Below are 15,640 nucleotides of genomic sequence, written 5' to 3' on the forward strand. Positions count from 1 at the left end.
CAGGACTTCATCAAAATTGAAACATTGTTCTCATTGTCCTCAAATGAAAAATTATTAGTAAAATAAAAAACCATAGACGGGGAGAAAATAACACAATACATATATCTGACAATTTCTTCCACTCAACAATGTAAAGAAAACCAACTCAGTGAAGACATGCACTAAAGACTAAAACACTACTTTAAAGAAGATATAGGCATGGCCAAAACACACATGAAAAGGGACTCTGTTTATCAGTCATCAGGAAAATGAAGTTATAATTATAAGAAGATAGTACCACGCACCCATTGGAGTGGCTAAAATTAAAATGACGGATAATGCCAAATATTGACAAAGATATGAAAGTGCCGGAACTCTGATGCACTCTTGCTAGGAGTGTGAAATTGTATGACTATTTTGGAAAACTGGCAGTTGCTTATAAAGTTAAATAGACACTTCCCCTATGACCCAGCAATTCCGTTCCTAAGAATTACCCAAGAGAAACGAGATCATCTGTCTACAAAAAGACTTGTACAAGAGTATACATAGAAGCTTTAGTCATAATACCAAAAAATGGCAGCAAAGGAAATGTCCACCAACAGGAAAATGGATAAACAAATTGTGATACATATACACAAAAGGGAATATTATTCACCAGTTGAAGGAAATGAACTATTGAAAAAAGCAATACACCAGATGAACTTCAAAGCTATTCAGTTGCACAAAAGAAGTCAGATACATAAAGGCTATACGTATGATTCCCAATACGTGAATTTCAAGGACAGGGAAAACAAATCTGTGGTCATAGAAGTCAGAATAAATGATTGCCTGTGTGTGGGAAGGGCAACAGCCTGGAGTGACGCATGAAGAAACTTCTTAGCATTGATACATTCATTCTCCTGGTTGAAGTGGAAATTATATGGGATTATAAGATTATCAGAGTTCATCAAGATGTATGCTAAAAATAAATATAATTCATTGATTCTCAATTATAATTCAAGTTTTAAAAAAGGACTCCAACATGTACCGTCTGGGTAGGCTAGTCCAAAGGGCCAGAAGTACTCATATTTTCCTTCAGCTGAGCTAACATAGGAAGAGACCACTCACTAGTTGACTCTGTGGGTGTTTTTCTACAGAGGAGATAGAAGCATAGACTGATGATTCTTGTGCCCCAGTGATCATCCAATCCAATCAGTTCTTGATGCACTGACTATATGCTCACTGAGACTGTTCTCAATGTAGCAATTGTTTCCCTACATAGATTTTCTTGTTGGGGAGGGTAGGTGTAAGTTTCTAGCTAAAAGATGACAAATGTGTATTTTGCTTAGTTCTGCTTAATGGCTCCTCCTTAGGAAAATGACCTTCAACTGACTCCTTATCCTGATTCTGCAGTATCCCTAGCACAGATGCCTACCTACTGAGGCCCCACCTGGATGTCCATGGCTTCTTCTAAAGAAGTCAGACCTCTGTCTACTTGATAGCTTTGTGAAGAAGTGATTTGATTGTGGTGTACACACACCTTATCTGATCTCTAATCTCTTTGAGAGGTTTTGGCTTATAATAAGCCAGAATAAGGTCTGTCCCAGTTGTGATACTGATTTTAAATTCAAGTAGGATTCAGAGCAGGATGCGGGTGTGGGGTGGAGAAGCCTGCCTTCCAATTTGAGATCTATCATAGTTTTGACAGCACATGCCTTTTCTGTCATAGTGAGCTAAAAGCCTAATATTTCTATTATTCATTGACATCTTCCTATAATTGGTGCCCACTGCATTCATGGAAATAACATGGGACACTGTTTTGGTTGGGGGAATGAGAATAGGAGAAGTAATAACATGAAAACTACTTGGGAGAGTCAGAGGGGCACTCTTTTTCATTTATTTTCCAAACTGTAATTTAAAAAAAAAAATTGCCTTACGAAGAATCAAAAGAAAAGTTAGTCTATTACTGCTTTCAGATAAACTGGTAATTTACCATTAAATGAACAGAAAATAAGAACAGTGTGAACATCGATAAAAGCTAGGTTTGGGAAAAATTGCTTTTGCAGAAAGAAAATTCTGTAATTTATCCCAAACTCAACTCAACAGATTCATAGCATGAAGTAATCCTTGTCTATTACATACCATTCCATGCAGATGAACTTAGGAGATCTTTCTTGTCCTTTAAAGGGAAATGTGGAGCTCAGACACTATTTTATTCTCAGAGGTAAAGAGACTGTATATAAAAAGAGCATAAAATATTTACAGATATACAATATGCAGTTTTACCTATAGGTGCATGGGGAAAAGAGCATTTAACATTATTATTTTTTTTTTTCAACATTTTAAAGGTGCTGTTTGGGACATCTTTTAAAAATGATGGAAGCTGCTCCAAGTTGAAAAGATATTTTGATTTTACAATAAATATACATATATAGGTGATTATATATACATATATATAATGTTTGGATTATAAAAACGTTCTTTCCACATTTCATGGAAAATTTAGACACTCAGACACTATGCCTATAAACAACACTGTAAACTCAATATCCTGAGACAAGCACAGCTAATATTTCAGTGATTTATCCTTGCTTATGTTTCCAGTCTAGAAATCCTTCTCCGTTGGACATTATAGAAAAGCATTGTCCAATGTCCTAAATACCATTCAAAAACATCGCTTTAAAGGACCACCCAGGTCTCGCGATGACGTCATCAGAATTGCGACACCAACGGCGCCTGACGCTTCACCTGACGGTGAGGTCAGGTGCCCCCCGGAAGACCAAGGAGCAGCTATGCCGGGAAAGGAGGCAGGACTACGAGGATCCCAGCACCAGGGGCATGGCCTAAGCACCCCATACTTCCACCCCTGTGACAAAGGGCCACGTGGGAAGGGTAAGAGGAGGGGCCACACGCTCAGTGCCTCGTGCTTTCCCGGGGCGCAGACTGACTCAGGGCCAGAGCCGGGCCCAGGGTTTTTGGTTTTGTTTCTCCAGTGCCAACAGAGAGCCAGAGGTGGACATCAAGCCCTCCCAGCCTTTAGGGATGCCCTTCCCACCCCCCACCCCCCACCCCCCACCCCCCAGCAGGCTCACTGGGAGTATCCCTCCGTGAAGGTCCCTGGGGGAATCTCCGGGGCTTTGCCCCAGAGGGAAGGGAGCAGCCTTAGGACACCCAGTGCTCAGGTCTGGGTGGATTGCATTGCTGCTTGGAATGATGCCATCGAGCAGAGATCCCGGCCCGTGGCCGCCAGTGGCTCCAGCCCCACGCAGCCGCTGAGCGTGCGCTCCAATCTCTCCCATCCAGGAGGTCGAGGAACCCCGGCAGCCTTGGATTTTATCCTACAGCCCTGCTAGGACAGGGTGGCAAGGCTGCTGCCTTGCCCTAACTGTTAAGAATAGTCTCTGGCTCCATATAACCACATAGCCTGAAATGTAATCCTGGGTACAGTGAAAGACCACCGTGTGCTACCAGAAAGCTGGGGAGCTCAGCCTGAAGACCTATTTGTGGAGACCAGCCTGTAGCCCTGCTGGGTTGCTGGACACAGCCTGGCAGGGAGCCCAGACAGAGACCCTGTCCCAATTCTGGAGGTTAGGATATGGCTCACGCACCAAGGGAGTCGGACCGATTACAGAACACAATCTCTAGCCCTCCTCAACTGTGGGATACAGCTGTGGACCATTCCTGACCAGGTAGCCAGGCCAGTGAACTTACCCTACAGTGGAGCAAAGCCAGTGACCTACAGAATAGGGAAGCCTAACCTGTGGCCGTATTCAACCACAATGCCCTGCCTGTGGCCTTGCCTAAATCAGGAGTCCAACCAGTGGCACCATGTGGTCAAAGTACACAGCCTGAGAACCCACCTGACCATGAGAGATTGTGGAGTCCAGCTTATAGCTAGGCCCAGTCACATAGTCAAACGTTGCCACCATGCTTCTAGGGTATACAGCTGGTGACCACATCCCCTCAGTGGTGATTGCAGAGTTCAGCTGGTGACACCACCTTATGGTAGAACGTAGCCAGAAGTCCTTCTGGATCAGGGAGCCCACCCAGCAGGCCCGCCCAATTGTAGAGTCCAGCTAGGGAAGGTCACCTGACCTGAGGGAAGGTCACCCAACTTAAAGTCCCTGTTATTTTTTATGTATAGTTGACCTTGAAAAACAGGGGTTTGAACTTGGTGGGTTTACTTACATGCAGACCTTTTTGCATTAAAGTGCAGTAAATGTATTTTCCTTATGCTTTTCTTAACACTTTCCTTTCTATAGCTTACTTATTTTAAGAATACGGTATATAATACACACAGCACACAAAGTATGTGTTATTTGAATGTTTATATTTTTGGTAATGCTTCCAGTCAACAGTAGACTATTAGCTAAGTTTTGGGGGAGTCTAGAATTATGTTCAAATTTCCAGCTGCTTGGGGGACCAACTGCTTGGGGGACTCATCCCCTCTAGTGTTCATGGGTCAAGTGTACATATGCATATATATATGTGTATATATATATATACACAAAATAATTCATACCATTTAAATGTAAAAAGTTAAAGCATTTCTAGAAAATAATTCATTACTTAATTTTAAAATTAATTTTCTAATTAAATTTTAAAATTAATTTTCTAATTAAGGAATTTACCTTAATAAAATAATCACAGATACAGATAGAGATCTATGTCCAAAATTATTTATTACAGAGTTATTTGCAATAGTCAGTCTGTAAAAATGTAAAGATCTTCTGAGAAAGAAAGTAAAACAAACCACAATAAGTTAAGCCATTGGATAATAGGTACTTATTTGTTATTTTCTTCCAACTTTGTTGAGATACAATTGACATGTAAAACTGTTTAAGGTGTAAGCATGATGATTTAAAATGCACACATTTGCCAAATTAAAACCACAGGTTAGTTAACATGTCCATTACCTCAGTTGGTTGCAATTTTTAAAAAAAAATTTTTCAATTTGTTTTTATTTTATTATTTTAATTTTTTAAATTTGTATTTTTTTTTTAATTTCTTTTCAGTGTTCCAGAATTCATTGCTTATGCACCACACCCAGTGATCCATGTAATATGTGCCCTCCATAATACCCACCACCAGCTCACCCAATCCCCCATACCCTTCCCCTCCAAAACCCTCAGTTTGTCTCTCAGAGTCCATAGTCTCTCATGGTTCATCTCCCCCTCTGATTTCCCCCAACTCACTTCTCCTCTCCATCTCCCCATGTCCTCTGTGTTATTCCTTACGCTCTACAAATAAGTGAAACCATATGATAATTGACTCTCTCTGCTTGACTTATTTCACTCAACATAATCTCTTCCAGTCCTGTCCATGTTAATACAAAAGTTGCAATTTTTAAAAAAGATTTATGTATTTATTTGAGAGAAGAGAGTATGGGATGAGAGACAGAGGCAGAGGGAAAATCTCAAGCAGACTCCCTACTGAGCACAGAGCCTGACATGGGGCTCCAGCTCATGACCCCGAGATCATGATGACCTAGCTGATACACGATTTTGTGCATGTAGTGAGAATTCTTAATATTTCTCTCTTAGCAATTGTATAACTCGTTTATTTCATTTTATTCTATCTTCTTTAAAACTTTTAAGAAAAATTTGAGCTTGTCTCCTACTTCACTAATATACTGTTTTTATGTTAACCAGTTTTACATTTTCTCCTTTGATTCCATTTAAAAATTTTCACGAAATGTTTCCTTTTATGTGTAGTTTTACATGATTTCAGATAATATGTATTTTTTATAAGGACTAGTACAGTTTCGTGAGTACAATATCTTTTTGAAACTTGTTGAAAATTCAAAATATTTAAAAAAAATACATTATCTATACTAATTTAGGGTTTCCTTGAACTTGTTAGCCAGGAAATCATTAGTTGTGATTCTGCACAGTGATCTCTCATTTGAACTTCATCATATACTCATAATTAAAAAAAAAAATCCATGAGACACTTGGGTGGCTCAGTCAAGTGTCTGCCTTTGGCTTAGGTCATGATCCCCGGGTCCTGGGATCAAGTCTCACATCAAGCTCCTGGCTCAGCAGGGAGCCTGCTTCTTCCTCTGTCCCTTGTGCTTGCTCTCTCTCTCTCTCAAATAAATACTTTTTAAAAATTATATATTTATCTTTACAGAATGAAGTCAGCATTTTTCCACCCTAGTGAGTTTGGTAAGTAATCCATGTCCATTTCTGAATACTTTATGCCTGCATGAAAGTGAAGGTGAAGTTTCATATTGTGAGTTGGTCCTCAACTAACAGATCAGATTTCTAGATAAAACTCTAGAACTTCAGAAGTCAGAGGTTTATGTGTGGCGGTGGGATGCAGGGAAATACGACACGAGGGTTCAGAAGCTCAAATGTGGTTGCGGTAGATGGTCTTTTCTCTGTCCAGAAGAGTTTCTCTACATGTATTGCTTGGCAGCCAACAGCTGGGAACATGTAGTCAGTTGTATGCCAAGGGATTATGGGGCTCAGATGCTCCTCAGTTTGGCCAAGAAGTTCTTCCACAGCTTTCAATAAGCTCTGCTTGCCTTTCTCATTCCAACTGCCTCCGCTCTCCTTAAAGGGCAGGGGTGTGGTTATGCGAGGGTCCTGTGCTTTCACCCTCTCATCTTCCTCATCTTCTTTCACTAGGACATTGGAGGGGATGTGATGTCGCTCTTTGTCCATTGTCTCATCTATGATATATTTAGTAGAAAGTATAGTTGAAAATCCAGATATTTGTGGCATGTACATCATATCCTTCCCTAGTTTTCATTATTTATGCATTATTTTCCTATTCTGTTCCTCACTGTGGAGTGAGAGGGTGAGGAAATGTCATATTCTTTGTCATAATCACATTAGGCATCATAAACATTCAGTCCTTTGCAGATTCCATCTGCTTAAACTGGAAAATCTAAAACAACAGCAGCAAAAACCAAACCAAACTAAAAGAAAAGAAAAAAACCCTGTCATTTTTGAGCTATGTCAGAGTATTTTTAGCTGTTAGTTTCCTCAATGTCTAAAATAATGTGAATTTAGAAGTGGTTTGAAGTGGGAGAATTCATATTTAGTCATATTTACCTTATATATGTGACTGTCCTTGATTCAGTTAAGGATTTTTTTTTTTGGTTTTTGAATTAATTTCTATGAAAAATCTTTCAAAGTCATCCACATTACATAATATTTAGTTATAAGTTTAACAGATTTACTTTACTGAAAATAATACAACAGTGTGAAGTTGAGAATGTTCCATCATGGCACATCTAAGGATAAATCCATTTTCCTTCCTGATCTGGATGATGGGAGCATGTCTAACTTAAAGTGTTTCCCTTGTTATCACCAAATGGTCCTGGAAAATTTACCCATGGGATCCTGGATTTGTTAGCTGAGATATACAAAGTTCCTCAATGTTCCAATAAGGCAGCTATTCTTTAAATAAGCTATTTTGAATGTGTAGAATGTCTATCGGAGTTTCTGGGTGTTTGTGTGTGTGGTGTCATTGAACTAATTGTCCAAATCCCTGTCATAAAGACAGAGTTTCGTCTGAACATCAGGGAAGGATAGAATATAATTCTCCTGGTTAACCAACAGTTTCTCTTTGGGCTGAGGCCAGCTTGCAGCTGCTTGCAGAACGTTATTCCCTGAACAGATGATGTGTCTTTTCTACTTATGCTTTGTTTATATATTTTATAAAATGTTATAAAATTTACTTAACTGTATTGTGGATACACCAGAAAATAGATATGGCCAAAAAGAAAGTGGCTCCAAATTTATCCACCTAGAAATATCTCTGGATACATATGTATATATTTACATATACTTCTTTTGACCAAAGTAAGATCATACCAAAAAAAAAAAAAAAAAAAACAACCAAAAAAACCAAACCCAAACCAAAAAACTCTTTGTGGTCTGTCTTAACTCACTAACGTATGATGTTTGGACTAAGTTTTGTTTACTTTGTTTTTTTTTTTTTTTTGTTTACTTTGTTTACTTTGTAACAACATTCATTTATTCATCAAACAAGTATTTAATCAGCGTGTACTATGTAGCACGTGTCAAGTGCTGAGTACTAGAAGACCTTGCCAAAGAAGGAACAGCTCCTGCCTGAAACATTTAACACTCAAGGTGGAGGAAATACAATTGGATTGATACCCCCAGTGTAATTTATTAGAAGACAGAATAGGGACAGAATATAGGTAGGATGTTTCTTTAAACAAGGGTACATGTACTCTAGAGAGGTATGTGAAGGTTTCCCAGGAATACTTAGGCAGTTGATTTTAAGGCAGTTCATTTCCAGCTTCTCAACTCGTATTTGTGCTTTCTTGTTCAGTTGGTCTGCCTTTAAGTGTGGTCAGGGTGCATGGGTGGGAGCAGTCACTTATTCTCTGTGCCTTTCACAGTGGGCCCTTCTTCCACTTTAGAGAAAGATAAAAACTCTCACCCACTGCTGTCGTAACAGTGTTGCATTGTCCTGGGTGCAAAACCTTTAGGTTTCACAGCAAAAGCACAATTTGAAATCTTGGCATTGGTGTGGAGAAAGTGAGTAATGGTAGTGCTCACTTAACGAGCAATAGTTTTGTGAGAGAAGTCATGCTAAGCAGCAAGTTGACCATTTGAGATTTTTTTTTTTTACTTTCTAGCATCCCATGGAAGTAACATATATTCATTATCAGAACCTTATTTTTTTTTAACACAGGTTCAGAGAGAGTGATCCATTAAAGAATTTTAAGCATAAAGATTCTATTAGGATGATCTTCTCTTGGGATGTTGAATGGAATACAGGTCAGAGATAAAGAGGAATGATTCAGAACTTCCAAATGCTGAAAGAAGTGTTTGTTTATTCTTCAAATGGATGATGATGATCAAATTGTAATGGTATTTAGATTGCATTGGATATATATTTTTTTTAAAAAATTTTTTCCGAAGATTTTATTTACTTATTTGACAGAGAGAGAGATCACAAGTAGGGAGAGCAGCAGGCAGAGAGAGAGGGGGAAGCAGGCTCCCTGCTGAGCAGAAAGCCCCATGTGGGGCTGGATTCCAGGACCCTGAGATCATGACCTGAGCCGAAGGCAGAGGCTCAACCCACTGAGCCACCCAGACACCCCTGCACTGGATATATTTTAAAGAAAAATGCAATCATATATGTGAATTGTCAATATTTATGATATAAGACATTTCATCATTTATTATGACTTGATTTTTTAGTGAAAAACAGATGTCATAAAAATATGTGAAGGGGCACCTGGGTGGCTCAGTGGGTTAAGCCTCTGACTTCAGCTCAGGTCATGATCTCAAAGTCCTGGGATGGAGTCCCGCATTGGGCTCTCCACTCGGCAGGGAGCCTGCTTCCTCCTCTCTCTCTCTCTCTCTGCCTGCCTCTCTGCCTACTTGTGATCTCTCTCTGTCAAATAAATAAAATCTTTAAAAAAAATGTAAGGGCATACATAGTTTTTCCAGATCCTCTAGGGATGTATGTTTAAAATAGTGGAGAATAGTATGTATAGTTGTTACATGAATAGCTTCTGAAGGCAGAAAAAAAGGGGTTGAGCTCTGGATTTTCCAGTACCTAGTTCTGTGACTCAAGCAACTTGCTTTATCTTTCTAAGCCTTAATTTCTTCATTAATAAATATGTAGATAATATCCGCTTATGAGGTTTCCATGAAATTTAACGTTTAACTAGAATGAGTTTGCTTTACCACAGGAGATTGAAAGAGAATCACGTTGCTGTATTTCTTTCCTTTTTTTTTTTAAATTCTATTTGTCAGAGAGAGAGAGAGCACGAATGCACACGTGCATGTGTGCAAGCAGGGGGAGTGGCAGGCAGAGGGAGAAGCAGGCTCCCCACTGAGCAAGGAGCCTGATGCGGGACTTGATCATATGACCCTGGGATCATGACCTGAGCTGAAGGCAGATGCTTAACTGACTGAGCCACTCAGGTGTCTCACGTTATTGTATTTCTTAAACAGATGCAAAAAGTTCAATCTGGCTAGATGCCCAGATGCCCACTATCAATTCCTTTTTCTTTTAAAGAGATGATTTAAAAAAAAAAATGTGGTAGAGTGATGGTATCAAGGGGAAGATTCTTTTTCCTGGGGGCTTGTACAAGAATCCCGGAAGAAGAATACAATTCTGACAACCTGGTCATGGGTCTTTAGCATAGGCAGGCTACCACTGGGATCTTCAAATTGCAGGCCCACAATAGCATGAAGGATTTCAACTCTATTCTTGCCAGACATGTGTGTCATTTGCCCCCAAGAGAAGTCCTGCCATATGCAAACCTGCTATGTTGGAGATGAGCATCGGACCTCCCCACTTGCTAAAGACCATCCCCATCTTTTTTCTCTCAGAGAAGGTACACCAGAGATGAGGCTCTTGTTCCTCTCACATCCCACCATCATTCCTTCCTCCTCAAAGTAAATATAGCCTAACACTCTTCCATAAATCTGTGTTCCTCCCAAAGCTCAAGGTTTTCTTCAGGGCTCCAGACTGAGATGCAAAAGTTCGGCCATCCTTTCTCTAAGTGCATGTGCAGAAAAGAGTGACCCCATCAGATCTCAGACTGCTATCCATGGAAAGGCTTGTTTGCCAGGTTGGTTCTTGAACGGCATTTGGTTGCTTGGATTTCTGGAGTGTTCTGGTCATTCCGTAATTCCATAATTTATAGAAGAGTAGCTCAATGTGCTTCACCTGTTTGTGCAAACAACATGGTTTATCTGGAACACCTGCTTTACTTCTCAGAGTCTCGACTTCTGGCAGAACCCTAGAGGATGTCTTTGTGACCAGTGTCCAATAAAAATGTTGGGCCCTGGGTCTCTCATAAGTTTCCCTGGTAGACCAAACTACACACACGTCGCAATTTGGTAGTGGAAGAATTTTTTTTTTTCTTTTTTAATTTGTGAGAGACAGAGGCAGAGGCAGAGGGAGAAGCAGGCTCCCCGCTGAGCAGGGATTCCCGATGAGGGGTCGCTCCCCCGACTCCAGGATCATGACCTGAGGCAAAGGTAGACACTTAACCTACTGAGCCACCCAGACACAGCAATGATGGAGGAATTAATTCCTGTGTGACTCTTTTGGAAGGCAGCTATGCTAACCACTATACCACCAACGCTCCTCCTGTGTGACTCTTTTGGGAGAGAACTGTTGGAAGCTAGTACCTGGTTACTTTCGGACTTCACATGTGCCTTTTCCATTTGCTCATTTTTTTTTTATATATCTTTTTGCTTTAATAAGTATAGCCATGAAAACAACTGTCTGCTGAGTCCTGTGAGACCTCCTAGTGCATCAGTAAAGCTACATGTGGTCTTGAAGACCCCTTACACATAGAGGAAATTAAACTTTTAATATTTCCTACAATTTTTATACCAGTAACAACAATAAAACCAAGGCAAAATGCATGTCTTTGTTACAGAAAGTTAAATGAAATGTGAAGGGTCATTAATCTAAAGGAAGTCTCCCTAAAGGGGGTAACCCTTGGTAATCCCCTCATTCCTAATGGTTAGTTGTTACAATGTGGTAGGAAAGGTTTCCCAGAAAAGGGAACCCTTGAGTTCAGGCTTATGTCTTTTTAGGGATGACCTCTCTTTTTATGCAGTAGTAGAATTCTAAGGCCACATCCATGGAATTCTACTGGAACCTGAAATTCTACTTTTTGCTGTAGAGGCTCTCCAGATGGAAACATAATGTAAGAATGCTTTTTAAAAATTCTATTGGCTTTTCTTTTTGATATTATTGGAGTTCTTTGCTGTTTTAAATATTTTTCTGAAAACCTGATGTATGCGTCTGTATGTTTGTGTGCCTTGAAGCTTCAGGAATTGGCACAGTTAAAGAGATCCATTGAATAAATAAAGAATGAAAAATTATAAGGACAGTTGGGGCATTGTTGGATCTGTGTTGCATTTTGCTAACAAGCATATCAGACTTTTCAAAAATAATACCAAACCGAGATGAAAGCTCATGGTTGAATATATGGGAAGGTTATCAAATTACATTTTCTTTGGTTTGGTTTTATTTTATTTTATATTCTTTTTTTAAAAAAATATTTTATTTACTTATTTGACAGACAGAGATCACAAGTAGGCAGAGAGGCGGGCAGAGAGAGAGGGGGAAGCAGGCTCCCTGCTTAGCAGAGAGCCCAATTCGGGGCTTGATCCCAGGACTCTGGGATCATGACCTGAGCTGAAGGCGGAGGCTTTAACCCACTGAGCCACCCAGGTGCCCCTATTTTATATTGTAATTTGTTTTTTTAGATAGGCTCCACACTGGGCCTACTTAAAAAAAAAAAAAAAAAAAAAAAAAGAAAGAAAAAGAGAGAAAGGAAGAAAAAAAGAAAGAAACCCTAACACAGGGCTTGAACTCAAAATGCTGAGATCAGGACCTGAGCTGAGATCAAGAGTCAGATACTTATCCAGCTGAGCTACCCGGTTGCCCCAGATTGGCTTTTATCTCTCAGTCTCAATGTAGCTGTTGGCTACCTTTTGAGTTTTCACCCATGCATATTGATATTAAATATATTCAGCTTCCGGCTGGCAAAATGTGGACAAATAAGTCTGTGCTTTTACAGAGCAACCCATTTTTTTGGTGTGGGGGGTCATTTTTAGGAAGCATTGGTTTGTTCTCAGGTAACCAATTTTTGAACAACCCGTGTTTATATTTCAGAACAACCACTAAAAAATTAAACAAATCAAATAGACAAGCTTAAACAAAGGTGGCCTGGCACAAAATATTATTATCCAAATATCAGTCATAGACGTCTTCCAAGATGGTAAAAGACTCTTGACATTAATAGCCAATGGCTCAGAAATGACTCAACGTGCAGGATAGATTAGCCTGAAAATTAAAAAAAAATAATAAAGTGAGATAAGGGTGTGATATACTTTAGTTTTTAAAATATACTCTATAACCATGCTTAAAAACAACAGCAAATCTCATCATATGTGTTCTATAGAAGTCATCATTTTAATCCTTGTCATGCCTTTGCATATTATACTAATTCTTATGCTTGAGTCCTTAGTGTTAACAGACTCTCAGGTTTTGCTCTCCTTTAAGGCCAGGTATGATGTACCTCTTGTGCCTCCTGTCATTCTTGTGGATTTAGTCCCCCCGCTCCCCGCGCGCGCTCTCTCTCTCTTTCTCTCGTTTGTTCTTTCTTTCTGGACATAGCTAGTTTAGTGCTGGTAATGCCTCATAATTATTATTTTGGTTTTAGAGGAGATGACTAGAGCCATTCTTTTCTCTTGAGGTCTTTCCCAGTTGTTTTGTTTTGTTTTGTTTGAGTGTAGCTGACGCATGGTATTACATGCGGTATATATGTTTCAGGTGTACAACATAGTGATTGGACAACATACAGTATGCTGTGTTCACCCCAAGTAGCCACCCTCCGTCACTATACAGGGCCGTCACAGGGTCATTGACTGTATGCTTTGTGCTGTGCCTTTTCTTCCCAACACTTACTTAGTCTATAACTGGAAGCCTGTGTCTCCTACTCCCTTTTGCCCATTTTGACCATCCCCCTTTCCCCTCTGGCAACAATCAGATTTAGTTTTCTAACACAAGCACACACTCTTGTGCTCCCTCTGTGCATCTGAACTTTGTAGGAATCTTTTTAACTGAGGTTCTTTCTTCTGCCCCCCCAAATATGAAGGTACTTATGATAATACTTTCCAGAGAGTATATAAAAAGAAGTATTAACTTATGTTATATTTTGCTTTTTAAACATTTTATTTTTCTTACTTATGTGTTTGGGTGGGAGTAGCTCTAGATAACGTTTCCCTGTCTTAGCATTTCTTGCTTTGTAAATAATGAGAAGGCCTTGTTTTTTGGTTGCTAAAGTTAGTTTTAAGACCGTATCCTGTTAGCCAATCTTATGGACCTCAGCCATTCCTTGTAGCTGGCACTTTATTTATTTTTTAAAGATTTTGTGTATTTCTTTGACAGAGAGAGACACAGCGAGAAAGGGAACATAAGCAGGGGGAGTGGGAGAGGGAGAAGCAGACTTTCCACTAGGCAGGGAGCCCGATATAAGGCTTGATCCCAGGACCCCTAAGGCAGATGCTTATGGGTGGTCCCTATCTTTTATGTTAGTTTTATTTATTCTTAAGTATCCAGATGGCAGCCGAAGGCCACTAGAGGTATATGGCAGTGGTCTACCACACAGTTTGTTGTCTCTCTTCAGTGGGATCTTCTGGACTCCTCACAGAACTCCCAGCGTCTCCTCATCACAGAGGTATACAAACAATCCCTGAATAACAATCACTCATCTCTTACAGGAGCCCTGAGTGTTCTCTTAAGATGTCTTAACATCTCTGAGAACATTCCTAGTGAAGAACAATCTCTTCTCCTCAGACGTTTTCCAAAAAAGACATATGGCCAACAGATACTTGAAGAGATGCTCAACATCACTCATCATCAGGGAAATATAAATCAAAAACCACAGTGAGATATCACCTCACACCAATCAGAATAGCTAAAATTAACAATAGAAGAAACAGTGCTGGCGAGGATGTGGAGGAAAGTGGAACCCTCTTACACTGTTGGTGGGAGTGCAAACTGGTACAGCCACTCAGGAAAACAGCATGGAGGGTCCTCAGAAAGTTGAAGTTTGAACTACCCTACAGACCAGCAACTGTGCTACTAGGTATTTACACGAAGGATACAAGAATACTAATTTGAAGGGATACATGCATCTCGGTATTTATAGCAGCATTATCTACAGTAGCTAAATTATGGAAACATCCCCAGTTCCATCAACTGATGAATGGATAAAGGAGATGTGGTATGTATACACAAACATATCCAGGAATATTGCTTAGCCATAAAAAAGAATGAAATCTTGCCATTTGCAACAACATGGATAGATCTAGAGAGAATTAATAATAAGCAGATTAAGTCAGAGAATGACAAATACCATATGATTTCACTTATATGTAGAATTTAAGAAACAAGGCAGATGATCACGGGGGAAATAAAAGAGAGGAAAACCAAGAAGCGGACTCTTGAGAACAAACTGATGGTTACCAGAGGGGAGATGGGGGGGGGGGAATGGGGGAAATAGGTGATGGGGATTGTGGAGTGCACTTGCTCTGAGCACCAGGTGTTGTATGGAAGTGTTGAATCACTAAATTGTACATCTGAAACTAACATTACACTGTACATTAACTACTTGGAACTTAAATAAAAACTGGGAAAAAAAAGATGCCCTAACATCTGTGAGAATGTCACCAATGAAGAGTGGTCTCTTTTCCTCAGTGGTAGCCCTCTTCCTCCATCTTTGGGTTGAATATAAAAAGGAGACAACCTTAGACACTTCCTCCTGAAGTAAGGTTAGCTTTTGCTGATCTACTTTTATACCATTCTTTCTAAACTAGCTTTCTCTTTTCTGAGCCACCTTCTTGGAACCCTGTTGCTCTTCTCATAGACACCATCATATTCTTATTCTCTGCTAAATTTCTTGAATAAATGCTTTCTACTAATTGCTTCCATTTCCTTATCAACTCATTGTTCTCTTATCTGTAAATGTCCTAAGTTTTCTTGTTTAATCAGAGTCTCCAGTGATTTTCCAGTCATCAAATTCAGTGGCCCTGGCCTCCCAGTGATCTGACATGGTATTTTGTGTTTTGCTGAAACTCGTGATAACTCATGCTCATTTTCATCTTTGGCTTAGATTTTTCCTATGGCTCTTGAACTTTAATCACTTCCTTAA

General features: G+C 39.7%; 1 long non-coding RNA gene across 1 annotated transcript; it reads left to right on the forward strand.

The window, feature by feature from the left end:
* The first annotated feature begins 2,811 nt into the window (after positions 1-2,811).
* LOC122900845 lies at positions 2,812-14,290 on the forward strand. Its single transcript, XR_006383314.1, has 3 exons — positions 2,812-2,850; positions 6,091-6,125; positions 14,208-14,290. It is a non-coding gene; the product is annotated as an uncharacterized LOC122900845 (long non-coding RNA).
* The last annotated feature ends 1,350 nt before the right edge of the window (positions 14,291-15,640 follow it).

This window comes from Neovison vison, chromosome 1 (genome assembly GCF_020171115.1).
Source record: "Neovison vison isolate M4711 chromosome 1, ASM_NN_V1, whole genome shotgun sequence".
In the NCBI taxonomy this organism is placed as follows: Eukaryota; Metazoa; Chordata; class Mammalia; order Carnivora; family Mustelidae; genus Neogale; species Neogale vison.